A 27806-nucleotide genomic window follows, 5' to 3' on the forward strand; every position below is an offset into this window, starting at 1 on the left:
CTTAAAGTTTATGTGCGTGTGTGTGTGTTTATATATATTTATAATGTATATGTGCGTGTGTGTGTGTTTATATATATTTATAATGTACTGTGTATATATATATATATATATATATATATATATATATATATATACATACATACATACTGTATATATTATATATATATATATATATATATATATATATATATATATATATATATATATATATATATATATATATATATATATATATATATATATATATATACATAATGACACACATACTGATCTAAACATTCAACCTATTACTACTTCCAACAATAGTAATCATAAATAACATTATTATATCAATATAACGCCCTGTTATTTTAGTAATAATCGTTTAATAGTATAAATAGTTTTATTAGCTTGGGTCGAATTCCTAAATGCTATAAGTCATATCAGTGCCATAAGAAAATATTCCTGACCAAATGTTTCTCCTATTAATGATATGTGAGTAGGGTATGGCCTTAAATATAAGTTAAGGCTTAAATGTCATCAAGATATTAAACATTCTTCCAATGAGCCGTGTATAAAAACTAGTGAAAATCATTAAAATGAAATTCTAGCAGAAATTCATACATCTTAAGTAGAGGAGCTTATTCAAGTGGAAATTGATGTTTGCTAATGAATAATGATTTGTTCTTCACTTCAGCTTGCCCAGTAGACTTCCAGATGTTTAATGGTTCCTGTTACAACTTCCGCTCGGAATGGAAGTACTGGGTGAGTGCACGAGACGACTGCATAAGCCTTGACAGTAAGCTGGTCAAGATAACAAGCCAAGCAGAGAATGAATTCATTAGAAGTAAGTACAAAGATTTTTCTCTCTTTCATCAGTATTTCCTCACTGAAGTTCTACTGGAAGTCATTCTAAACCATGATATTTAACAACACTATATCTGAGCTATTTCATTTTCATTACTTTCCAGTTCTTCCCACATTACTTAGAGTCCTTCACACAAGTGTCTTCTAAAAATTCAATATGACTTGATGTTGTCAAAATGACAAATTTTAGATCAATTTGTATTTTTCATAACTAACAAACATGCGGTCTTAAAGTAAGGCAGTTTCTCCTTGGCCGCCTGCTATGAAGGCGGTCAAAGAGAAACTGCCTTACGTTAAGACCAAAGGTCTTAACGTAAGGCAATGTTACGTGTCTGATCAATGAAGAAACAGGAATGATAATGGTTTTTATTTATTTTTTTTTCGGTATCCTTCACATTATCTCCAACATATATCCTATCTAAACGAGAAGCATGGAGCCCTTTTATGTAAGGGTACTGAGGTATTTTCCTGTACTTGCTAAGGCTACCTTTCAAAATTTTGCACCCTTACAATATGTTGCAGTAACAGTAATTCTCATTCTATACAACTCACTCATATCCCACAACAAAAAACCTAATAAAGGAAAATTAAAAATACTGAAATGCATAAAATCAAACAAATGTAGTAAAAAGAACGATCGTAATTTTAATTACTTATATAAACAGAAGAAAACATTATAAAACTAGGATTTTTCTTTAAACAGAAAATTGAAAGAATTAACACATGACAAAAAGTTTCGTGCACACAAAATTTTACAAGAACTCCAGAATACAGCGAAACCAATCGTGACCAAACATCTGCGTTCAAGCAAGCAATCAGACATTCTTTCTTTTTTGTTCGCGTGAAGGCATTCCTTGACTGCAGAAAAACACACAGCCAATTGCACTATAAGTTAGTATGATTAATAACAGAGAACATGTAAAATGTAAAACGATGCCTTCTGCTACACCATAAGTAATGGTTAAAAAAAAATTAATAACTCAACGCCAAATGGCGATCAAAACATTTTTTACCGCGAGACACATCAACATTTGGTTTAAAACACAAAAATTCCTAGTAAGACAAGGCAATTACTCAGTGGTGACGCAACATTTTTATAATACTGTATATACACAACTCATGCCTAGCCCACCTCCACATTTTAAAACTTGTGTACTGATTAGCACTGCACATATGTCATGAGGCCCCGTTCGCATCCTGGGGATATTGCAATCTCTTCCTGAGGCATATAGATTTTTCCATGTCAGGAGTGGTTACATTGAGGTGAGTCCCTTATTCAGGGCTGTGAGTCGGCATTGTGCACATTCTGAGGAACTCTATAATGGCCTCATACTTCTGATGCCAGCTGGTAAATGGTGTCTTTGTTTATAGTCTGTGCACACAGGAGACAGGCATTTGCTGTGGTAGCTATTTCCCCACTGACTGTCTTCTGGAGATAACTTGTTTTCTAGGTCTACATGAGGGCACTCTCGAGGAGACCCTAAAACAGGTCAAGTAGTGTCCTGTTGGTCAGGACATCCTAAGGGCAGTCTTTTCGACAACCCACACATAGAGGTGCTCCTTACTTGGCAACTTTATTTCCCCGGGAATGTTAGCAGGGAAGTAGGAATTTCAGTTTCATTTTGCAGGTCCAACTTGATCTTTTGTGAGGTCAGCCAGACCCCCAACATAAGGCCATCCATAATGACCCAATGTAATTCATACTGGGAAGCTTTCTATCCTCCTCAAAAGTCAAACTTGCAAACCATGCTGATTCTAACTTCCTAAAATCTCCATGCTTGTATAATTAAGTTGGATTTAACAGTTACTGTGAACCGAACTAGACTTACATCCTTCTTCCCGGCACTTTCAGTCTCGTGGTCACAATTTAGCCCAATATGCATTGATTCGGACCGACATGGCAAAGTAAGAATTTCCTGAATCACTTGCTGTTCAGAATCAGTGCTTACAAAAGTGTCTACTAATAAAGAGAGGACACCAAGAAGTTGAGAAGCCTTTGTGGCTTAACAGTAAAAAATACATGTATCCCATTAGTTTTATCAGTAAATTGTATATGAATAATGTTAATACTATAGTCAAACCAAAATGCCAAAGTGGATGACAGGAGGTCTCATCAGAATGCTTCGTATTTGAATCTAAAAGTTGGCGACATCTTCCCTTGTAGACAAAGGGAAAAATCCCATCAGCTTATAGTAAAGCCGGATTAAGTTCTGTACTGGATGGTGCGAGACCAATCCCCCCAACCACACTTTGGTTTCTTTTTTTTTTCTTCCTCCTTATTATAAATGGTTTACATCTGACTTTATATCCACTGAACGTTGGTTCCAAATTCTTCTTCTGTATCTCTCCCTTCCTCGATGATTCTTTCCAGTCCTTCTTGGAATATTGGTAGCTTCACATGTCCGATCGTAAATTCTCGTCACATCGGTCAAGGACCCATTGTTTACCCTTTCTCTCGCAAAGTAATTGTAAACTGGTTTTTCCATGGCTGAAGCAGGAAGAACACGTCTGGGCGTACTTTCTTTACAGGGTGAGTCAAGTGAATGACAATGTACATAAATTCAAATTCAAAAAAGTTTACTGACATATATCAAATGGAGTGTAGCAGCATGCTGCTATACCCACCAACACACAATGTACATATGCAAAACGCTCCTAGATATAGACGAAGATGAAAAACCAAACGAATTTTATGGCTTTGTAATGACACCAGTTAAATCCTAATCATACAAACTGGAATTTCAATTCTTTAAAGACGTGACCCCAATACCCGATAAAATCTTTCAGTAAGATCAACTTGGTTTATAGAGAGTTTGGAGGCAGTCTTATTCTGGGATAGGTAGTGCAATTAAAAGACTATAAAAGGTTATCTCTTATCAAATCTCCACACCTGTATACTCGCACATGGTCAACCATACCTTTCCTTTGTGTTAATTTGATAGGCTATATCGTTTCAGATGTTAAAGTAGTATATATATATATATATATATATATATATATATATATATATATATATATATATATATATATATATATATATACACACACAGATAATATGCTACTTTTAAACACACACACAATAAGGTTACTCGATGTCGCATTTAGAAGAAATGAAAATAAAGAAAATCCGAGATAAATATGGAGGAGCGGACACTCCATCTGAGTGCTTAATCCGCCTTTACCACTGAGGTTTTGGGTTTAGGTACGACGATTTCCTTATGGGTAAAATGACCAAAATGTTCTTAATTGCGAACAATATAGTCCAGGAGAAACCTCCTGTCACCTGCTCTTCTTTGGGACCTGGATGGCTGTCCAATGGGTCGTGTAACCACCCGAACTCCTTTTGGACAAGGTTAGTACCTTGTCCAATGTACCTAAGCCTGGTGTAAGCCTGGAGGTGAAAATGGAATGACTGGATTCCATTCCAACCTTTTTCCCCCTCTGGGACAAAGTACACTCCTGAGTCAGGCAAGGGAAGGCAATTGCATTTCTGCATCCTCTCATAGTCAACTGCTGGGAGGTGTCTCCCTTTTCCACCCTCTTATAACAAGGAGAAAGGGGACTAGGTAGAGTTTAGACTGGCACCCTTTTCTGGTTTACCAGAACCAACCTGCCTTCTGACAATAAGTCTATGCAAGAGTCATCATGGTTCACCAAATGGTTCTTTAATTGCTTTAGAAGGGGCACTTAGGTCCAGGGCCCTAGTACTCTGGCCACCTGTTTTGCAGACTGGTAGGGGTTACAGTAGCCATGACTTCCCTTGCTTACAAGGTGCTCATTACTAGTGACTAGGAGATTCGTGGGTGGTGGACGACTTTCAGCATCCGTTCCTCCTGTTGTTTCTGTGACAACTGCCACTTCGACAACCTGTGCGGGGAGAGATGAGGGTGACACAGTATCAGGGGCCTCGAGAAACTGCTTGAAGTTTAAATTTATGGAATGACAGACTAGCCTGGTTTGTATGTCTGTCCTGCATAAAGGCTTTATTGCCATCTAATGTGTTGCAAGTATTTATCAAAGCCACCTCCACTACTCTTCTAAGGCCTACTTGACTACGTCTATATATAGTTTTAGCTCCCTCCCAATCCACGACGTGATTATTCTCCCAACAATATTTAGCACTAGCGGTGTTTGAGCGAAGTCCCTAAATGCCTTTTTTATGTTCTTGCAATCTAATGCCCTTCCCCCTACCAGTCTCCCCAAAATAAAATAAATTACAGAGCTTGCATCTTACAACAATTCGTATTGAAGAAATCTGCTCTGTATAGCGCTTCCTTTCATTATTACTTACAGAACATACAGTATCAGTAACTGCAGAATTAATATACTTTAAGTAACTAAAAAAGTAGTTCCCAAGTAATTATTGTCAGTTTCCGTTTCAGCTCTGAAGGATCTTGTGAGAGAGGTGCGAAATAATGAGCAGGAAGACAAGTATTGCTAGTTTATTGATGAAGCCATCCGCTTGTAAAGCAGCGAGCGGATGTCTGAGTACTTCGCAGAGACCGCGGGTACAAAGATTTACAGGTGACCTGAGGTCAAACTATTTCTCTACAAAAAACAGGACAGGTACATACAGAAAACATAATGATTAATAATGTCTGATGTGTTACAAAAATACTCCATTACATGTAGATAATGCATGGTCACTTGAACAGACAATAAAATATACATTTCACAATAATGGTAATAATATGTGTTCGGTCGACCCCAGGTCGAATGTGAAGGCACTGCAGAAAATGGGATGTTCTCCACAGAGAACGCATTGAGTGGGGACTTTACAATACCCCCCCCCCTTAACGTAGGTAACATCTGATCAGAGCACGTATCTGCTGGGGTGACGGAGGGGGGCCTGCTTCCTCGATGTCAACTGAAGGAGGTGGTCGCCTTCCCAGCGCCCTCTGGAGCAGTGTGTTGGGGTGCCTCCCTGCCTTGTTTTCTGGGTTTTCTGGGGACACCCAGACATTTTCCTGCGCATGGGGCTGGCCCCGGTGGGGTTGCTACACCCTAAGGGAAGCTTTGGGAACCACCTCTGACGTCCTCCTCCAGGATGCAGGCTTGAGGCAGTCTATAGATATCCAGTCTTCCCTCCTGTGGACGGCTACCCAGAATGCCTTTCTGTTCCTTTCGAGTACGAGGAAAGGTCCTCTGTAGGACCTGGTTAAGGGTGGACGCATAGCGTCATCCCTGACGAAGACATGGGTGGTGGAGGACAGACCAGGAGGCATGAAGGGGGACATCCTGTCGGTGTATGTCCTCTGGCAGGGAGCAAGCTTCCCAACCCTGTCACGGAGCCTCTGCGTCACTATGTCATCCCTGTCTTCTGTGATGAGTTCCCCCGGGACTACCAGGGTCTCCCAGTAGACTTTTTCTGCTGAGGGGTCGCCGTTGGCTCTGGGGGTGGTTCTCAATCTGAGGAGAACCCAGGGCAGCTGGTACTTCCAACTCTCGGAGGAGCAACGAGCCATGAGGAATGCCTTTAGGGACCTGTGAAACCTTTCCACCATTCCGTTGGCTGCAGGGTTGTAGGCGGTGGTGCTGTAATGAGTGGTCCCCATTAGGCGTGCCAGGGCGGTCCACAGCTCAGACAGGAAAGCGGGACCTCTGTCTGTCGTTATATGGTCCAGGACACCGAACCGGCTGATCCAGCTGGAGAGGAGGGCCTCTGTGCACACGCACTGGAGGTGGCTTCTTCCATGGGCGTAGCTTCGGGCCACCTGTAGGAGCGGTCGACGACAGTTAGAAGGTATCTGGCTCCTCCTGATGAGGGAAGAGGACCCACTATGTTGACGTGGATGTGCCTGAAGCGTCTCTTCAGCTGGGGAAACTCGCCCACCTGGGCGCCCTACTTTGCTGGCCTGACACTGCATCCTTCCGTATACCATGCCAGACGAACTTATCCTTCAGTAGCCTGGCCGTCGTTCTTCCGGAGGGGTGGGATAGGCCATGGATGATGTCGAAGACCAGCCAGCGTCTGGAGGTGGGCACCAGGGGGCGGGAGCGGCCAGTGCTCACGTCGCTCAGCAGTGTTGACCCTCCTGAGCCGAGGGGCACGTCCTCCCACTTCAGCGACATGACGGCTGTGCAGTAGGCTGGGGTCTCTGGGTCGGCGGCCTGTTCACAGGCGAGGTCCTCGTAGTCGATCCCGAGCTGCACTGCGTCGATCTCGATCCTCGAGAGGGCATCAGCTACTGGGTTCTTCCTGCCGGGGAGGTATTTGATGAAGGAGGTGAACTCTGTGACGGTCGGGAGGTGCTGCTGCTGTTTAGAGGACCATGCATCCCCTAGCTTCGTGAAGGCGTGGACCAGCAGCTGGTAGTCAGTCCAAATCGTGAAGGGCATTCACTCCAGGAGGAACTTGAAGTGACGTACCATCTGGTATACTGCGAAGAGTTCCCAGTCGAAGGTGCTGTAGTGGGACTCAGTGGGGCTGAGCCTCCTGCTGAAGAAGGCGATGGTCTGAGGGGTCCCGCTGATGACTTGTTCCAGGACTGCTCCGCAGGCGACGTTGCTGGCGTCCATTGTCAGCTGGAGGGGAGCGTTGGCGTCCTGTTGGGCCAAAGATGTTGCCTTGGTGAGGGCGGCCTTCTGCTGGTCAGGGTCCCACACTAAGGTCTTTGGACAACCCTTGAGGACCTACGTCAGGGGGCCATGGTGTGCGTGATCCCCAGGATGAATCTCCTGTAGTAGTTGACCATTCCATGGAATTCTTGTACGGCCCTGATGGAGGTAGGGGGTGGGAACTTCTTGACAGCCTCGACCTTCAACGACATTGGGCGGATGCCCCCTGGGGATATCTCGTGGCCCAGGAATTCCACCTTCTCGACGCTGAAGGTGCACTTGTCGAACCTGACGACGAGGCCACTCTCCTGCAGGCGCTGCAGGACCTTCCAGATGTGCCGCAGGTGTTCCTCCCGGGATCTGGAAAAAATTAGGATATTATCGACGTAGCAGACGCAGAAGTCCAGGTCCCCTAGGATGCTGTCCATCAACCTCTGGAAGGTCGCGCCCGCATTCCTCAGGCCAAAGGTGGAGAAGGCGAAGAAGTAGGACCCGAAAGGCATGACGATGGCGGTTTTGGGGATGTCTTCTGGCGCTACTGGTACCTGAAAATATGATTTTAAAAGATCCAACTTTGAGAATATTTTGGCCCCGTGGAAGGAGGTCGTTAGGTCCTGCATGTTTGGCAGGGGGTGGTGGTCCGGTTCTGTAGCAAGGCTGAGCCGCCTGTAGTTGCCGCAGGGCTTCCAGGTACCATCCGCTTTCTGCACCATGTGTAGGGGGAAGGCCCACAGGCTGGGAGCCTTTCTGCATATGCCCATCCTTTCCACCTCAGCGAAGGCCTTCTTGGCCTCCTGAAGGTGCTGTGGGGGAAGCCGCCAGAACTTCACATGTGTCGGGGACCCTTTGTTTTGATGTGATGGTATATCCCGTGTTCGGCAGGGGCCCCAGGCACCTGGCAAAGCTCAGGTTTGAAGACTTCCAGGAATTCCTTCAGAAGGGAACCATACTGGTGGGGCGCGACGGAACAGACGGCGCACTCCCTGGGGCCTGGCGACAGGGGCAGGGACTGGCAGGACTCAAGTGTCCATCAGGCGTTTGAGGCCGATGCAGACTGCCAGTCCAAAGTGGACGAGGAAGTCCGCCTCCAGGAGCAGGTTCCTAACGTCCACGATGATGAATTTCCACTTGTATCTCAGGCCAAGGATGGAGATCAACAGGAACTTGGTGCCGTAGGAGAGGATGGGGAACCCGTTGGCGGCCGTCAGGGAGGCAGTCGGGTCCGGCGGACGTCTGCAGTCCTCTCTTACAGGCTGGAACACTGACCGCATGGCTCCAGTGTTGATCAATATCATCCTGCCGGAGACGGTGTCGAGGACTAAATTCTATATTCTCTTCCAAACCACTGAATGTATTTTCCCACTCCTTTTCCATCTCCAAAATAATTTCAAAAATTCGCATACAGATTTCCTGCATTCTTACTGAACTTCGCCTATACCTGGCTAACCCCTCTGAGCTATTTACATTAGTAAAATTCTTATACTTTATTTTTTGTTTGTTTTCCCATCACCATCATGTAGCCTACTGAAAAATTTGCTATTAATTCTTCTCTTCTCATTCAGTACGTCTTTTCATTCTTTTCTTATAATTTTCAAATTACATTTTACTAGTGCCTGGGATGAATCCAGGTCCCTTTTAACACTCCTGGAATGTCGCACTGATAGGAAACTCAAGAAGACAGACCTTGCAAGAGATATTTGGCTCCACCATCTCCCGCCAACACCCGAGCTCCCCTCCCAAAAGCAGGGGGGCTTACTAATGGCAGACCTCATGAAGGAGACATATGAGTTGCTGCACGCCTCCAATGCCTCAGAACATACCCTCTACAGCTTCTGTCAAGTCAAGGACAAGCAGGAATTACACAACAAAAATCAAGCCAACACTGAACATAAATGCACTTGTAGCCATGACAGAAAGGGCTCCCCTCACCCACCTGCCAACTGTATGTACCATCAAAGGTTTGGAAAAACCACCAGTTACTATACCCCAAGCTGCAATGAAAAAAAAGAGTAAGCAGCCACCTATAAACAAAAATAAGCAAGTAACGGTTGCCACCACAACCTCAAATGGCACCCTCTCCATCAGGCCTACATCACTGACTGCCCCTCTGGCAGAGTGTTTATGGCAGACAGAGGTCCTTCCTAGTCGATCCTCTCTACATTAACAGAAGACACGAAAACCCCTGGAGGGCGGCCTCTGGCAAGTGGCTGCTAACAACAGCCACATAACCTACATACTGCTAAACATTGTTGGGAGAATAATCACCTCATGGATTGGGAAGGAGCTAAAACTATATATAGAAGTAGTCAAGTAGGCCATACAAGAGTAGTGGAGGGGGCTTTGATAAATATTTGCAACACATTAGATGACAATAAAGCCTTTACACAGGACAGACATACAGGCAGGCTAGTTTGTCATTCCATAAATTTAAATTTCAAGCAGTTTCTCGAGGCCCCTGATACTGTGTCTCCCTTATCTCTCCCCACACAGGTTTTTGAAGTGGCAGTTGTCGCAGAAACAACAGGAGGCACCGATGCTAAAAGTCATCCACCACCTACGAATCACCTAGTCACTGGTAATGAGCACCATACGATCAAGCGACAGCTGTTAATAAGGTCACAAAGGTCAGCTCACAGATGCGGGGAAACAGCCATTACATAACTGCTATATTCAGGCCAAAAGATTATTCGATGTTTTCCTGGATTGTCACAAAAATTCTTTTCAATTTGTCTTTTTAAGATAAAAAAAAAACTTTTCAATTTGTTTTTTTAAGACAAACAAGTATTTTTATTCAGTTGGCTGAAGAGGACCGTTGTGCAAACAGTTGACAGCTCCCCTATTTTATCCTTTTCGTATTTTGGAAAAATACAGTCTCTCATTTACATCACTGTGGCTTTTTACTCACCATTTAGCAATGGATCGGGCGTCTGGCACCGCTGAGTCCAATTCCAGAGGCATTGCCTACGCACTTTCATTTGACTGCATCTGGGGAGCAACTGAGCGCTGCCCGGTCATAGCTGAGTTTCATACTGCAGCACATTGAGAGTTCCATACAGCATTATATGCTGTACAGAAAACTCGGTTGTGCCGAGGAAACTTTGGCGCATTTTTTACTTGTTTTTTTTTTAAGCATGCAAAAAATGCATCAAATACTTCAGCACACGTTCACTTTCATTCGGGACACATCAGTGATAGTAAAGAAATCAATGTTGACATCAGTGCTTTTATGGGTAGTACGTGTAATGATGTAGCCCTGAATATATCGATGATGAAAAAGATATTATTAGGCACACAAGCAAGAGATCAACACTTACTGATATTGTATTAGACGATGCAATGAGACCGGCAAAATAAAGTAAATTTTTTTAAAGCAATAAAAACAAAACAGCATAACCCAAAATATTTGTACTGCAATACTGTAATAACTTTAAAGATATTCTCTGCCTGCTCAAAAATCTTAATGTTATTGTTACATTTAAGAGCAATAATATAATGAAAAAAAAAAAAACACTTATAAAGAACTCTCATGGCAGTACCAAGACTGTGTACATCAAATCTCACATAATTCATACAATAAATTCTAGGTTGGTCATACTAGAAAATCACTTGAAAAGAGAACTGAACAGCATAAGAAATGTCCAAGATGATCACGCTACTGACTGGACAGATGCTAAAAGATGTTAAGACTATAATTGAGCCTAGTTGATAAAAAGAAGTTTTCAGAATAAGAGCCGCCTAGGGATGTATATATTTGACCCATTTAGTTCAACAGAAATATGTAAAATGTCCAGATTTTAAGGAGTGTAGTTAAGTTAGGTCCAAATGACATGAAAACACAAATTTTTTTTAAACTAAGAAATAATCCACAGTTGGTGTCTTGCACTAAGAAGAATAGCACTTCCTCTCTCTATCTAAAAAGCTCAGCCTACTCCTTGCAGGAGTGAGCAACCTTTTCCAACTGTTTGCATGTTGGAAAAGGTTGCTCACCCCTCTTTGCAGTAGTGAGCAACATTTTCTAACATGTAAACAGTTGGAAAAGGTTTCACTGCTACTCTTGCCAGGAGTGAGCAACCTTTTCCAACATTAAACTGCTGGAAAAGATTGCTCATTCCAACTCTTCGCAGAAGAGCCACCTTTTCCAACTGTTTACATGTTGGAAAAGGTTGTTCACTCCTACTCTACGCAAGAGTGAGCAACCTTTTCGAACTGCTGACAAGGTTATAAGCACTGACATACTTAGTTAATTTCTTATACTCTGAACCAGCCCTTTGGACTGAGACGAGGGCTGATGTGTATTGGTAGAAATATAGTGACTTACTCAATGGTTTTTGTTTCTTTTATAAACCTTTTTAAGTGTGTGTATGTATATATACATGTATGTATGTATATAATATACACACACACACACACACACACACACACACACACACACACATATATATATATATATATATATATATATATATATATATATATATATATATATATATATATATATATATATATATATATATATATAGATATCTGACTCCCATTGGGATCACACCCAGGTCTCTCAGGCAAGGGCACTACCAACTGACCCACACAAGTCATAAAGGAAGTTGGAACCTATATACTTCTGTACCTGAGATTTTTCCTGGACAGGCAGCCGTCTAACATACCAGCGAGTTTTACCCAGCTTCCCCACCCACCAGTGCAGTGACCCAATTGGTGGCATTTCATTCTAATTACCCCTTCCGTATATGTATATGTATATACATATACATATACATATTATATATATATATATATATATATATATATATATATATATATATAGACAGATAAATAGATAGATAGATAGACAGATATATGTATAATGAAATGTCATCACAGATCATGTACAAATTTCGCCACATTTGCTTTCTGATTTCACACTTTCTTGCGTGCTTTTTTTCAGTAATTATGAATATGTTCTCCCACAGAAAACGGTAAGAGATGTTTACAAATATTACAGAGCACGTTGCAGTGCTACAGAGGGAGAGATTTCTATACGTAACAAATGACCATACTGACACTGAGTAGCCTACGTACAAACAAACAGCAAAGAACTAAAGAATTATTTACGAAAACCATGTAAGGAAACTTACTCGTTATATGGATAAGAATTCAAAACAGCTAATATATATGCAGAAATCAACTCAGAATCTGATCCACTTAGTAATAGTTCAAATTCAGTAGTCTGACGAAATGCCGTTGGTTATGCATTCCAGCAAAGTTGCCGTTCCAAGTGTTGGGTGTTGTGTCTAAAATATTTTCGTGTACTAAAATTGGAACGAAATAAAAGAACAACCAGAGAATTCTTTTTCTCTCTATGCGAATACCTGACGATGAGATGAGACTGAGCACGGTACGTTATATATATTTCAGAAATGAAGAACGAAAGTATAATTCGGTAATCAAACAGCTCAAGCTGACGTTAGACATCAACATTACAACATACTTCTAAGCTTCACGGCGCTGTCGAGTGGGTTAAGTCGAAAACATATGAAATCTCGCTGTCTTGTTTATCTAGGATTCTTCAGCAAAAATTTGACAGTCGTCATAGTATCCTGCTGCTAATTCTACTTCTAATTACAATATAATATAATACAATTCAACTGATTATATGATGCATGAATTCTGAACGAATTTGTGGCCGAGTTCACCATGTGGACCATCCACCTCTTAGAAATAAGTGACGGACACAATACGCATGTGAGGGCGTAGTCCATTGTTGCCAGGATTTCAAATAAATTGTAGGCAGATAACCTTTCACTAAAACAGCATTCGGAAGCTTCCAAAATGGTTATTATGGGTTGGGGATAGCCCGATGATTATTATCTACTGATGTGCCAACTATGATACCGTCAACAGAACAGAAATCCCATAGATATTCACAGCTGACTTGTCATTCGCTTCTCTTTCCTATGATTTTTGCCCTAATTTTGTATAACTTCTTTCACCTGTTTTTTCTTATTCTTAACCTGCTCGATTTGGCTTAAATTTAGGTCTAACTCCAAATAATCTTTTATTCAGCATAAACTAAAGTTCTTCCTTGTTTTCGTATCTATTTCTTGCTACACATTTCTTTTTTGGCATGGCTAACCTACCAAAAACGACAAATGGAATGCTTACCTTATTCCAATTTGTTGACGCCAAACTCTTGGGGTCCAGCTTCTTCTCTTTAGCCTTCTTTGGTTGAATGGCGTTGTTTGTGGAAGTCCCAGGCCCGTGTCGTATTGCTATCGGTCAGGACGATATTGGCCAAGTTTTCCACAGATGATGTTGGCCGGATCTGCTAATTCCAGAAATACCTGAAATTGACACAGGACATTTTTTCAGATACAACTTCCAAACAATAAGGTTTAATAGTAAGATCTGGTAAGTGCTGGTACTACTGCTACTCTTGATATTGAATTCTACAGTAACAAAAAAGTTAATGTACTTGCAGTCTCTAGCTACTACTTGAGGGAAACGTAAGTTGAAGTGCTCATTTTAGGTGCTTGATCATACAATATTGCAAGTATAAGAATCATTCCTCTTGAAAAAAAATGGTTTTGTAAGTACTTTATTGTGGGGATTAGTTATACCTCACGCGCTTAAAAATATTTCCATGTAAATCTAGTTAAGTTACTTGTATAATAAGAGCAAGACTTGGGTGCACACATCCAGCAGCGTTGGTAGAACGAAAGTTAGAAGATCGAAAGCGATCAATATATCTTTGGATAGTGAAAGGAATTAAATTCCTTTCCTGAAAAAATATATTCCAGCTTCAAGCATGGCGTGTTTGAATGGGTATTCAGTGTTGCCACTTTGAAGTTAGCCAAATCCCACAAGTTTTGGTATAAAAATCATTTTCACTGAGAATCATTTTTTCCGCAATCATTATTTTATTAGTACACATGAAAATACAAAAATGAAACTTGTATTATCGAAAGTAACATCAATTGCATATTGAAATAATTTTTTTATAAAAGTAAATAAAATACTGCTAAATCGTAATGATTATCCTAAGAATTTCATTAGCATAATATCGAAATAGAAAAATGACGCCTGTATTTTCGAAAGTAACATCATTTGCATGGCGAAATAATTTCTTATAGAAGTAAATTGAATATTGCTGCTTAACAAACTTAGATATTATACCCACACACATATATGTATATATACGTGTATATATAAAATCTAAGTTTGTTTTATACACACATATAAATATGTACATGTGTATAAAATCTAAGTTTGTTAAGTAGCAATATTCAATTTACTTCTATAAGAAATCATTTCCCCATGCAACCGATGTTATTTTCGAAAATACAGGCGTAATTTTTCTATTTCAATACTATACTAATGAAATACTTGCGATAATCATTATGATTTAGCAGTATTTTATTTACTTTTATAAAAAAAAATTATTTCACTATGCAAGTGATGTTACTTTCGATAATACATGTTTCATTTTTGTATTTTGATGTGTAGGCTACTAATAAAATATTGATCGTAAAAATCATGATTCTCAGTGAAAAGTGATTCTTTTTGCAACTTAATTTTTATACCAAAACTTGTGGTTTATTATTTTTTTTTTTTTGTGGAAATCATTTTTACGTTTTGTGGATCTTTGTGGAAAAAAAATCAAATCTGGGATTTGGCTAACTTCAAAGTGGCAATACTGAATACCCACTGAAACAAGTCATGCTCCCTTTCACTAGTCAAAGATTTTCAATCTTCTAACTATCATTCTACCATTGCTGCAGGATGTGTGCACCCCAATATATATGTGTGTGTGTGTTTACTCATACTCAGTATCAAAAGCAATAATTTCATTCTCCAACTCTCCAGAATGTTTTGCACTAAAGTTCTTGAGCATGTCATCATAAGAGTTCAAAATTTTTGTAAAATTCTAGATAATTAACTACTCCATATCCCACCTCCCCACCCCCCGTTAAATAGCCTCCACCTACCATACTTAAAGTTTTTTTTTAATTTAGATTGCACAACACTCATTTGTGAAAATGTTTGCCCAACTGAGGCATATGAAAAAGGGAGGGTAAAGCTAATGCAATGCCAGTAATATCTGGAAACTTTTCTCCTGCTGAATTTCTCCTTCCTCTCACCTCGGCCCAAAAAAACTATGGTATCGCTAAGGCATGACTGAGGCTATAGTGAAATCCAATGGTACTCCACTCATTCTCAAGGCCACCTAACTCCTCAAACGTTGACCAGTATCTACACCAACTGGGGCAATGGACTCCTTCACTTGTAATGTAGCAGTGCCTGGATGAAACCTCTTCATGATGAGGAGAATATCAACATTTCCAGGCAACCTTTTCTGAACTTGGGATATAATTTTTTGACATCTTAACATTTTGACATGCGACTGAGTTCCACTACAGCCTGCATGAGACAGCAAGACACTGTGATGAAATCTTGCATGATCTTTGTAACATCTACATTCTTTGCTAGAAATATTGTATTGACCCTAACAATTTCATTGAAAGGTTTCCTTAAAAATGAAAACTACAATTTATTTTGGTCATCCTGATATGCACTGCTTCGCATCACAGAGATGTGGCACCATTCCTTAGAGGCAGACATTTCAAAATGTAGTTTTAATGAGAAGTAATGCAAAACAGGAATATGCCTATTTGCGTCTATTTATGATCGAACATTGTTCAGGTAATTCACTCTTAAAATGAGTACAAAATAATATTCAAAATGGTAATGGAAAAAATAAAACAATAGCACACCATGTATATTCATTCACTGCTAACATCATATTTTAATGAATGAAAGGGACTCCCTCAATGGACATCTGTTTTAAGCGTTTATTATTTTTTGCTGCTATCAGCAAGCCCACTATTGCCAGAGCATCGTCTGTTGACGCCATGGCTGCTACAGAGAACTGAGTAAAAAAACTATATCATTAGTGGTGAAGGTATGCCTGCACAGGCCGTAACCCTAGTGGCTGCCTTTACAGCTTCCAACCGCGCTAGTCATCTACTAGTGGCTAATCCAGGCAACATTTTAGGTGCAGTACACTGTATTCCAAAACAGAGATACCTCTACATTCTGTGACTCTCTTCAGACTCCTAGAAAACCAAGAATGAGTCTCCATTGCCACTAAATCTAAAACTGTCGGAAGGCATTCTGATGTTTTGCTAGCACATCCAAACAGTGTTACATCACCATTTTTCATCTCACAACAGTTTCGAAAACGAATGGGTTTGAACAGCCGTTGGACTAGCTCCAACACTTCCTGCTCCTATCAATTCTTTCACATCAAGGCCATTCTCAACAAACAGCTTTTCACTGCCTCATAAAAGGTATTGGCTGTAGCAAGCGATAAAACTAAACACTTGATTTTCTATAACACTACAAAAGCAGATGCTAAGACCTTGACGTGAAATATTGCCCTCATTAGTGCTTTCATCTTCAATCAAATAAAAAATAATGACCACCAATTTCAAGTCCTAGTTCGGTAGCAAATAATGGGACAATTACATATCTAAGGTAAAAGGTTGCAAATACCGCAGAATTCCAACAGGTTTAATGTTCCTGGAAAAATAGTCCACAGAATAAATGAATAACTACTCCCCCCACGAGCCAATCCACGTACAGTCATTTTTCCCAAAAAATTTTTGGGAAAATCACATGAAGTTACAACACTCCATCTACAAAACTTAACTACATATTGGATCATTAATTTATAATCATCATAAGAGAGTATTAATCTTCTTTAGATGAAAACATTCCTTTTCTGAAGGTAATTTATTTATGTATTGTTCAGCGCAATAATCAGTGAAATATTCAGTGTTCTGTATGAACTAGAGTTTACAAACCTTATAATAACTGAGAAAGATGTGTTAAACTATTTTAAACAGAGGACTGTTATGTCCTGTGTTACATTTATTGACCCTGGGGTAAAAACGTCCAACTTCTAAGGTAACGAAACTGCCCCGGTTGAAGTCAAAACTACATTGCTTCTACAATGGTGGTCATTTTCACATTAGGCATAATAGTAGTCTACCAAATTATAACTGCTCTTAATCTGTAAGAAATTAACTAAATATCTGTTAACTTGTGAATGGTATAACTGTTGAATAAACACTTAGGAACGTAAATATAACTGAACGGGTATCATCCTCCTTTTGATCAAGTCTTTCAATTAAGTTTTCCAAGTCTAACAGCTTTTCTTTCATCTGCTTTAGACATTTGGATACTTGCAAAAGATTCTGAATATGTTATTGAAGGTTATGCATGTATCTTGTGCTATTTCCATTTGGAGGTTTTTGGGTCAGATGTAGAATTTGGACCACATATTCTCTATAAAATGCTTACGAACCTATTCATCTAATGAAGTCAGTAGCAGCTATGTTTACTATGTTTACTATACTACTAAATTATGCAATTTGAGTAAGTTCTTCTTGAATACCTCCATTTTACCTAATTTCTCTCGCATTTCACCTACTTTGATTCCTGTGACTACACTTTGTTCCGCTTCATACCTGAGGGTACAGTGAAATAATTTGGGTGTTTTATAAATGCCTTGCTGGTCAAATAATTTGTTAATGGACCACTCCCACCTCATCCAACCATTACCCTAGAACTAGAAAACCAGAATATAAAGAATAATAATCGATGACAAGGTTGGTGTGGACTGAGAACACTGAATGTGTCGTTTGATGACTTGACCAATTTTTGCATATGGGTCCTTACCAACTCCCCCATAAAGTGACAACATGTCCTACACAAGAACACTAGTTTTATCTCAGTTCGTACTCAGTTACCACCAAAATTTACTTTTAATATTACTGAAAAGCAAAAGCGAAAGAGGTTACTTTTACTTAATGTATATGCCGTCTCTGGTTACTACTTGAGGAAAACACTTACAACTAGAAGTGTTATTTTAGGTGCTTTGCAATTGAACATATGTTTTATGAGTACTTTATCGTGAGGATTAGTTATACTTCGTGCGTGTTGAGAAATGTTTCCATATAAATCTAGGAAATGTAATGATATAAGAGCAAGTTAGGGTGCAAAAATCCCGCTGCAATCGCAGTTCGCAAAGTGGAGTCGTGATGCTGGAAAAATTATATCTTTTCATGGTGAAGGGAATTAACTTCTTTTCCCACAAGGCTAAATTCCAACTATAAGCATGGCTTGTTTAAATGGGCCATGTACCCATCAAAATTAAAATACTTGGTGAAGAGATTAAAGGAACATCATCTAGACGGGCACTGGTGGAACCACATACCCCTCATATGTACGAAAAAAATAATTGTCATAATTTTGGAGTTTGAGGAAGCCAGCTGAATGTTTCTGAAATTGTGTATATATATTTCAGGAATCTTTCGAGTTTCTGGTGAACTTCATGACTTTCCTTATACATGTAACAGAGAAGATGTCAACTATTGTATATCCTTATACATGTAACAGAGAAGATGTCAACTATTGTATATGATGGTATCATTACTCAACTTTCTGCCTTGCTCCCAGGAACACAGATGTGAGGTGCCAGCAGAAGGCCGGTTTAATCTGGCTAGTCAACGGCTGGATTGTTTAAGGGTTTTGCACTTGAAGCATGAGATGGTGGATTATTGAAGAGCAGAATTTGATGGTCTTGGGATCACCCTCACTCCTAAGAGCAGTCCATGCAAAATTTTTGCAGCAATAGTTTAGGACTTTTGGTTCCACTTGATTTCCAGAATATTTTAATAGTTCACCTAGGTCCTGCAAATTCTGGTATTTGTGTCTCGCTTTTACAAAAGGTGTTTGCAGATGTCATCAACTGTTACCATTGATCCAATGTTTAATGTTCCCAATAACTGCAGAAAAGTTGATGTAAGTTAAGTTTTGAGTGACATACTGGCTGGGTGTTGTCTAATTTATTGCTGGTTCCTTACTGAATCCATGTACAGAATCTTCGAGGGTATTATTGGCTGGTGCGAGCTGCAACGTAGTTTCTACACACAGACAAGACAAAACAGAGATTATGTTTCGGACATCTGTGCTTGTCGACAGACAAACAGATAGCGATTGTGAGACATAATAAACGTACAATGATAAAACATATATCAATGGATAGGCCCAGTGAACATTTGCAAATTCCAGATCATGTGAACATTTGAAATGAGATTTGAGACAGATCAATGAATACAATGCATGGTAGGCGTAATATGTATGAAATGGCTGAGACGTTTGTATGGAAGAAGCTGCGTTCTTCACAAACAAAAACATATCATGTTTTGTCTGTTTGACTCACCAGAAGATGCCGGTGGAACATTAAAGCAAGGCCCCGATGTCGTACAATGTCGAATGGGCGGAAGGCCTTGGGATGGCAATGCTGAAGGAGACGGTGATCGTAAATGAACTGAGGATGACAACAATGACAGAAATGACGTGGTGGTCCTTCGGTGGTCATCGTGGGTCGAACGTCTGGAGGAGGCGGCCATCGGCTCCATCTCGGAGGTCGGACATCTTCTGGGTCACCAATGTAAAAGAAATGGTTCGTATTGGGTCGACATAAAGAAAGTTGGCTATTGGCTGTTTGTCTAATTTATTGCTGGTTCCTTACTGAATCCATGTACACTGTTGATTCAGATTTAGCTGGCCTTGTGCCAGCACGGGCTCTTGCTCTGAGAGCAGCCCGTAATCCATGTACAAATTCTTCGAGGGTATTATTGGCTGGTGCGAGCTGCAATGTAGTTTCTACACACAGACAAGACAAGAGATTATGTTTCGGACATCTGTGCTTGTCGGCAGACAAACAGATAGCGATTGCGAGAAACATAATAAACATACATTGATAAAACATATATCATTGGAAAGGCCAGGAAATTCCACATATGAACATTTGCATTAGATTCAAGACAGATTAACGAATACAATGCAGTAGCGTAATATGTGTGAAATGGCGAGACATTTGGCGTCTTCACAAACAGAAACATACATGCAGTTTGATATAGAAGATTCGGTGGAACATTATGAGTACATAGCCGGAATGCTTGCATGGCAATGCAAGTAGTGGTGATCGTAAATGAATTGAGACAACAATGACAGAAATGTTGACAGAAATGTTGTATGGAAGACGTTGCGTTCCTTCGAGCGATCGCCGCTGACGCACGGGAGGGAGAGAGAGCGGGATGCTTTGTTGGATCTTGTTTTGTCCGATGGCTGACTCACCATATGCGATGCCCTGGGACCACACGTTGGTCCCTTACACTGGCAATGGTATTTCTGCAGGCCACAGCAAGCTTAAAAGCAAATAGAAGACATAATATAAGAATGATACATCCTAACTCAAGTTTCTCTTAACCCAGCATTAACTTAACACTTGCCCTGAATTGGCCAAGTGGGTTTCACCTCTGTGGAGCCCCTGAACATGATGTTATATGTTGCAGAAAGCGCTGCACGCAATCATCCTGCAGCATTACCCAGATAATTAAGGAAGAAAAACTGATAAATAATAAAGAATAATCATTGGTATTCTTGCTTAAGTTGGCCTTATGCCATCTGAGGTTTTTGCTGGCGAATGAACTGAGCTAAGAACACTGAAAGTATTCCTCCGTCACCAATTCTTCTCTACCAACCTACCGAAAGTGGCTACGGCGCATCCTTGGCGCGAGAAGACCGACATTTTTTCTATACTTTCTCTTTTTGTCAAAGGCTACTTTAAACACCGTTGAAAAGCGGGAAGCTGCTTTTACCAGATGTACGCTCAGCATCTTGCAACTTCAAGGGAAAACGTGCAACGTGAATTTCTTTCATTTCTAATTAAACAGTTGGATGGTGTTGTGGTCCAGTTAAACTTCATAAAACACTTAGATTGTAGTATTGACATTCATGGTGAATGGCCTTCGATAAATGTTTTGAGACAGAAACAATTGAAATCTCTGTTTTAATTACTGTGATATTAATAATTTCTTATGAATTGTATAAGATTTTAATGTAAGATTAAATATTTTCATGAATTTTACATAAATATTTAAGCTGCGGAGCTAACATGACAAAATGAAAACCAGTCTAATGCAGCACTAACTGACAGTTTACATTCAAAGTCATCTTACAACAATTTGTGTTGAAGGAATCTGCTCTGTATAGCGTTTCCTTTTACGATTATGTCGTTCTAATTCTTGTGACAACACTTCTGCTTGGAGAACATAACGTATCAGTTGCTGCAGAATTAATATACTGAGTAACTAAAAAATGTAGTTCCAAGTAAATGCTGTCAATTTCCGTTTCAGCGCAGAATGGTCTCATAGGCCCCAGCATTTGGCCTAAATTCTACATTCTATTCCAAACCACTTAATGTATTTTCCCACTCCTTTTCTATCTCCAAAAAATTAACAAAATTTGCATATGGATTTCCTGCATTCTTACCGAACCTTGCCTATACCAAACCGCTCTGAGCTTTTAACGTTGCTAAAATTTTTATACTTAATTTTTCGTTTGTTATTCCTGTTACCATCATGTAGCCTACTGGAAAATTTGCTATTAATTCTTCTTTTCTCATTCAGTATTTCTTTCCATTCTTTTTTTTTATATTTTTCAAACGGCATTTTACTAGTGCTTGAGATGAACTGAAGTCCCTTTTAACATTCCTGGAACGTGACACTGATGGGAAATTTAAGGAGATAGACCTTGCAAGAGATATTTGGCTCCACCATCTCCCACCCAACACCCAAGGACAAACAAGACTTACACAAGAAAAGTGAAGCCAACACAGAACACAAATGCTCTTGTACCATTGTAATAACTGTTTAATAATAAAGTTGATATTACTACTTGTGGCTTGATATGTCAATTTTCCTAACTACATTCGGAGGCTACCATTCATTTTAGGACAATTGACTCAGACTAAGCTATATTTAATCATTCAACCTGGGCATAGTCTAATACAAAAGTGACACATTTGTATTAGCCCAGGCCTATTCTTAGCTTGAACTGGTACTTGACGCCGTAGATGGACAAATCTTCATTTCTGGTTAGGGTTGAGGGAAAGACTGACTCCCTCAGTTTGTTTTGTGTTTCTTTGTAGGAGGATACTTGGTGTAAACAACTTATTCCTAGTGTATTCCTTCCATAATTGTAGAACTGGTTCCTAAACTGGTATTTATACTGGTTCCTTGTAATACGAAAAGTTTATTTAGGACAGCAATCTTGTGCCAGACAGCATGCAGTCCTTACCCTGAGCTATACTGTACTCACGCCTAACTTCACTGTTACATTACACAATTAGCCTGGCTTTACATACATAACAGGCGGAATTTAACTCAAGAACTGACATATTTATAAAGTTATGGAATAATATCATACATTTTAGCCTACAGTTGGTGGCACTGCAATCACATGCAAGCTCATCATGGTGCAACTTACGTAACATTACCATAACAACTCTTGGTAATTTGCTGTTACATCAAGGTAAAAATACAAAAGAACACTATTAAGTGTTATGGCAACATGTACAATAAAAACTAAGATAAGTGCATACCTTTTACAAGGGAGGAATAAGGCATTTCAAATGAAAATATGGGGAGCTACATTCCTTTCTCCACGCAAGTCGTTGTACACGTCTCGAACGGTACGATCTGAGCTTACGCAACTACGGTAGTTACATTAATGCACTCATGTACGCACACTCGATCATAGAAAGCCTCAACTTCGAGTGGGTAATTTAACGTCTTGATAAGATGAAAACCAATTCGTTTTTGCAGTCTACCAATTATGAAGGGTATTGTCATTAACTGAATGAAGGATTTCCATCATTACATCACTTTACCCCTACGGAAAATGGTTTTCATTTATCAAGGACAACCAATCCCTTAAATTACAATATTTAGGGTAAACTATAAATCTGACAATAACAATACAGGTCTTGCAAACAGAAAATACTTCCTATCTCTCAATCAGAGATATAAACTGCAACATTTAATGAGTAATAAGGTCTGCTAACAGACATACAGAGCAAGTTGTGGAACGCCACCCCTAGGCGTGTTTCTACCTAAACATCCTTACAACTTTACCAAGCTAAACACTTATGTAAGAGTGATCCTAAATTCAGTTAAGATCTAGTCACTCCTCATTAGGGATATAATCACTTATGATAATTTTTCTCACAACACCCGCTTACATCATCATTCAGGTTCATTCACTCAATAACTATAAGCAGGAAAAACTTTCCTTTGAAGATAATATACCTCTTAAAACATCTTACTGACTAACTTACACATCAGCCACATAACTTGAACAACTCAACCATAGTTCGTAAAGCTTTTGGACGGGCTACTCTTCATGCAAAACTCAACTGAGCACAAGTTCCCTTTACACAAAACAAGCAGTGTCATTACCAGATCTATAATCTATGAATACAATATACAAGAATATACTTGGAAATTGATATAATGGTTATATATATAAAATTGTCTGCAGCATGCAAATACCAAAATATTCTTCAAAGAAAATACAAAAATACACAATGGAGTATAAAAAAATACAATGGTCTCAAATTTCTTCAATTAACTAAGAGGGAGGAACAATATTACTAGCACCTCTGGTTTGTACTCTTTCATTCACTACATAAGGAGTGATATCTCCCATTTCCTGCATTTTTACTAACCACTGTTCTTGTCCAGTAAAGGGTTTCACCTTGTCAGCAGCACGTTCAATTATGGCTTGGTCAAACGTTTTTCAACTCATGTTTCGCACTGTAAAGGCGTCAGATGTCTTCTTTTCCCATTAATCACAATCATGTATCGCATTTATCAATGCAGCAAGAACCTCATGTGTTTATTTGTATGTAGAATTTCCTGGCCTTTTTGCCAATATATATTTTATCACTGTATGTACACTCGGCAAGGAAAGTGAAGATACAGTTTTTTTAAATCTTCGGACATACAGTATATTGCTCAAAAATGCGACATCTGGCAACTTTAGAAAGGGGAGGAGCTTCTGTCTTAGTGTGTTGGTTTTTTGCTTGACCTCCTATAACTTTCAATCATATTCTACGATTCTGACATCATTGATACTTAAATGCAGTAGTAAGCTTTACAGTATTCGTTCAAGTTGTAATTTGCAGCGACAGTTCTGAGCAAAATAAACATTTTTCGACGTAACCTACCAAGCAACCTTATACAAATGAATTTATGACACCACAATGAACGGAATGCTTGCATAATCGGAAACGCGATCTTCCATAGTGAAATCAAGAGTTAAATTTGAGCAACGTGGGGAACAATAAAGGAACGAATGCAGTGTTACGATGAGAGAGAGAGAGAGAGAGAGAGAGAGAGAGAGAGAGAGAGAGAGAGAGAGAGAGTTGCTGTTGTGTAAGCCTAGGCCTATATGTAGAGCTACTCATTTCATTATTTTTTTTTTTTTAGAGATTGAGCGATACTATATTTGTATAGTATGTTTTAGCGATGGAGAGAGAGAGAGAGAGAGAGAGAGAGAGAGAGAGTTGCTGTTGTGTAAGCCTAGGCCTATATGTAGAGCTACTCATTTCATTATTTTTTTTTTTTAGAGATTGAGCGATACTATATTTGTATAGTATGTTTTAGCGATGGAGAGAGAGAGAGAGAGAGAGAGAGAGAGAGAGAGAGAGAAAGAGAGAGAGAGAGAGAGAGAGAAACTATGGCAACGCAGAGAGAACGGGCAACGTCAAGAAACATCCAGTTACTTGTGTTTTCCCGCTGAAGTGCTCCACACATCATAGAGAACGCTCTTGCAGATTTAAATAGATTTGGTCAACTTACCGTAGCTGTCGCAACATTTACTGCCATTAATTCCAGCTGACTTTTAACACCGTGAAATACAAATATGAATGTGTGAAAATTAAAGAAATTATCACTACCTCGTATGATGATGCAATAATAAGCCTGTCCATAACGGAAAACGAGTAAATATTGCCGTTCTGATAAAGAGTACTACACCGAGATATTCACACACTATCTTTTAGATCTCTATGAACGAAGTCATCTGAGAAATTCTGATTACTTCGGACATGCTTGGTGTTTTTAAGTATCTGAACGTTTTAGTTTTGCAGATTTAACATATATGATATAATTTGCATTGTATTTTCATATTCTAGAGTAAATTTACCGAGATTATGTGTTTTCTGTAAGAAAAAAATCAAAATTCGATGAACGAAATCTAAAGAAAACTGTATCTTCACTTTTCTTGCCGAGTGTACATTATGTCTCTTATTATTGCTCTCTGATTGACTGTTAACAAACACAAATTGCTTTCACTAAGCTTGCGGGTCACGGCAATCGAAGGTCGGGCACTTTGGTTCCCTCCGCACGCTGCTACCTTTGCCCAGGTAATAAATTAGTCAGTACCCAGTTCTGTCTCTTTGACCTCACAACTGGTGACCCGAGGAGCGACGGTAAACACAACGGTTTCGGCTTCTCCATTAACGGCCTCGCTATGGCCGCTTTACCTTCAGCGAGCCTTTAACTGAACCATACGGCAACAAAGTCTAGGCCTCTGAAAGCTCCTTCCTCGGAGAACACCCATGCCATTAACGGACTAATTACAGAATACCTCCTCCAGGTGCATTCTGGCGTTCTCGAACAGTTTGGCCCTGCCATTTACGATTCACGTCGACTGTATTCAGAAGTCATTAACGAAATCACACGGCATATACTTTTGACTTCTGATGAGCCCAAAAAACCATCAAGTCCCCGCAAGAGTTCCTTGGCATGGTCAACTACTACCAACGTTTCGTGCTGGACATCGCCCGCATCACATATCCCCTAACCAGAGTATTGAAGGGAAAGCCGAAAGCACTGACTTGGGAAGTCCCACAGCAAAAGGCATTCGAACAGACGAAGGCAGCCCTCGTCAAAGCCACCACCTTAACATATCAAGACCCCACCGCCCCCATGAGACTTACCACCGACGCCAGCAACGTTGCCTGCAGAGCCGTGCTGGAGCAGATAGCAGACGATTCCCCCCGCCTGCTTGCTTTTTCTGCCACAAGTTAAAGCCGCTGGAGACCCGCTACAGTCCATTTGACAGGGAGGTGCTAGCAATCTGCCAAGCCCTTCGGCACTTCAAGTACCTCTTGGACGGCAGTCCTTTCACCATCCTGACAGACCACAAGCCATTGGTACATGCATTCACGAGGGCGGGAGACACAAGGTCAGCAAGACAGCAATGGCACCTGGCTGCTATCTCCGAATTCGGCTGCACCATCAGTTACGTACCCAGCAAAAAGAACCTGGTAGCCGACGCCCTATCAAGAACTGAAAAATTCAGTCCACCTGAGCATAGACTACAAAGACCTGGCGAAGGAGCAGGCCACAGACCCAGAAATGGCAGCTTATTGAACGGCACTTACTGCACTGAGGTGGGAAGACGTGCCAGTGGGTGGATCCGGATCAACACTTCTCTGCAACACCAGCACAGGTCGCCCACGCTTCCTGATACCCACGTCACAAAGAAAGCAGACGTTCGACATCATCCACAGGCTGTCCCATCCATCAGGACAAACAACACTGCGCCTGATGACAGAGAAATTCATGTGGCACGGGATCAGGATAGACGTACGAGAATGGGCAAAGAACTGCATACCATGCCAGAAAGTAAGATCACCCGGCACACGGAATCAGGCATCGGAGACTTCCCTCAACCACGTCAGCATTTTGGGCACATCCACGTAGACGTCGTAGGACCTCTGCCGCAATCAGGGGGTGCCAGATACCTCCTGACAATCATAGACCGTTCCACAAGATGGCTGGAAGCAACCCCAATGGTAGAAGCATCAACAAGCGCCTGCGCGGAAGCCCTACTGTCAAGTTGGATAGGCCGTTTCGGTGAGCTGGACGACATAACTACGGACAGGGGCCCGGCATGCTTATCAGAACTCTGGGTCTCCCTGGCACGCCTGATTGGGACAACACTCCAAAGTACTACAGCATACAACCCTGCGGCCAACGGTATGGTGGAAAGAACCCACTGTTCACTGAAAGCAGCTCTGATGGCACATTGCACTGATGAAAACTGGAAGGCGCAGCTGCCCTGGGTCCTGCTGGGTCTCCACACTGCACCAAGGGCAAACGGCAAGGAATCTCCCACAGAGAAAGTCTACGGCGAAACACTGTCCGTACCTGGAGAATTCTTCCCCACAGAGCCGGACCCCCCCGGATACACCCCTTCCAAGGCTAACAGAAATTGCAAAGAAGTTCGCGCCCTGCCGAAAGACTTTAGCGGACAGGACCCATAACTTCAGCCCAGAAGGCCTGAATGCCTGTACACATGTCTTCATCAGGAACGAAGCCCACCGCCCACCCTTGACCAGACCATACAGAGGACCATACCAAGTCGTCAGCAGAACATCCAAGGTCTACCTCATCAACATCCATGGGCAGGAAGACTGGATATCT

At 40.6% G+C, this 27806-nt stretch overlaps 1 protein-coding gene across 1 annotated transcript in view; it reads right to left on the reverse strand.

The window, feature by feature from the left end:
• Positions 1 to 27806, reverse strand: part of LOC136854787 (neurogenic locus notch homolog protein 2-like) — a 137979-nt gene that overhangs the window by 74026 nt on the left and 36147 nt on the right. Inside the window, exon 2 of the mRNA XM_067131355.1 lies at positions 13561 to 13739. The gene's annotated coding sequence lies outside the window, so the exon portion shown is untranslated. The remainder of the gene's footprint in view (positions 1 to 13560; positions 13740 to 27806) is intronic.

Source organism: Macrobrachium rosenbergii, chromosome 3 (genome assembly GCF_040412425.1).
Source record: "Macrobrachium rosenbergii isolate ZJJX-2024 chromosome 3, ASM4041242v1, whole genome shotgun sequence".
Lineage (NCBI taxonomy): Eukaryota > Metazoa > Arthropoda > Malacostraca > Decapoda > Palaemonidae > Macrobrachium > Macrobrachium rosenbergii.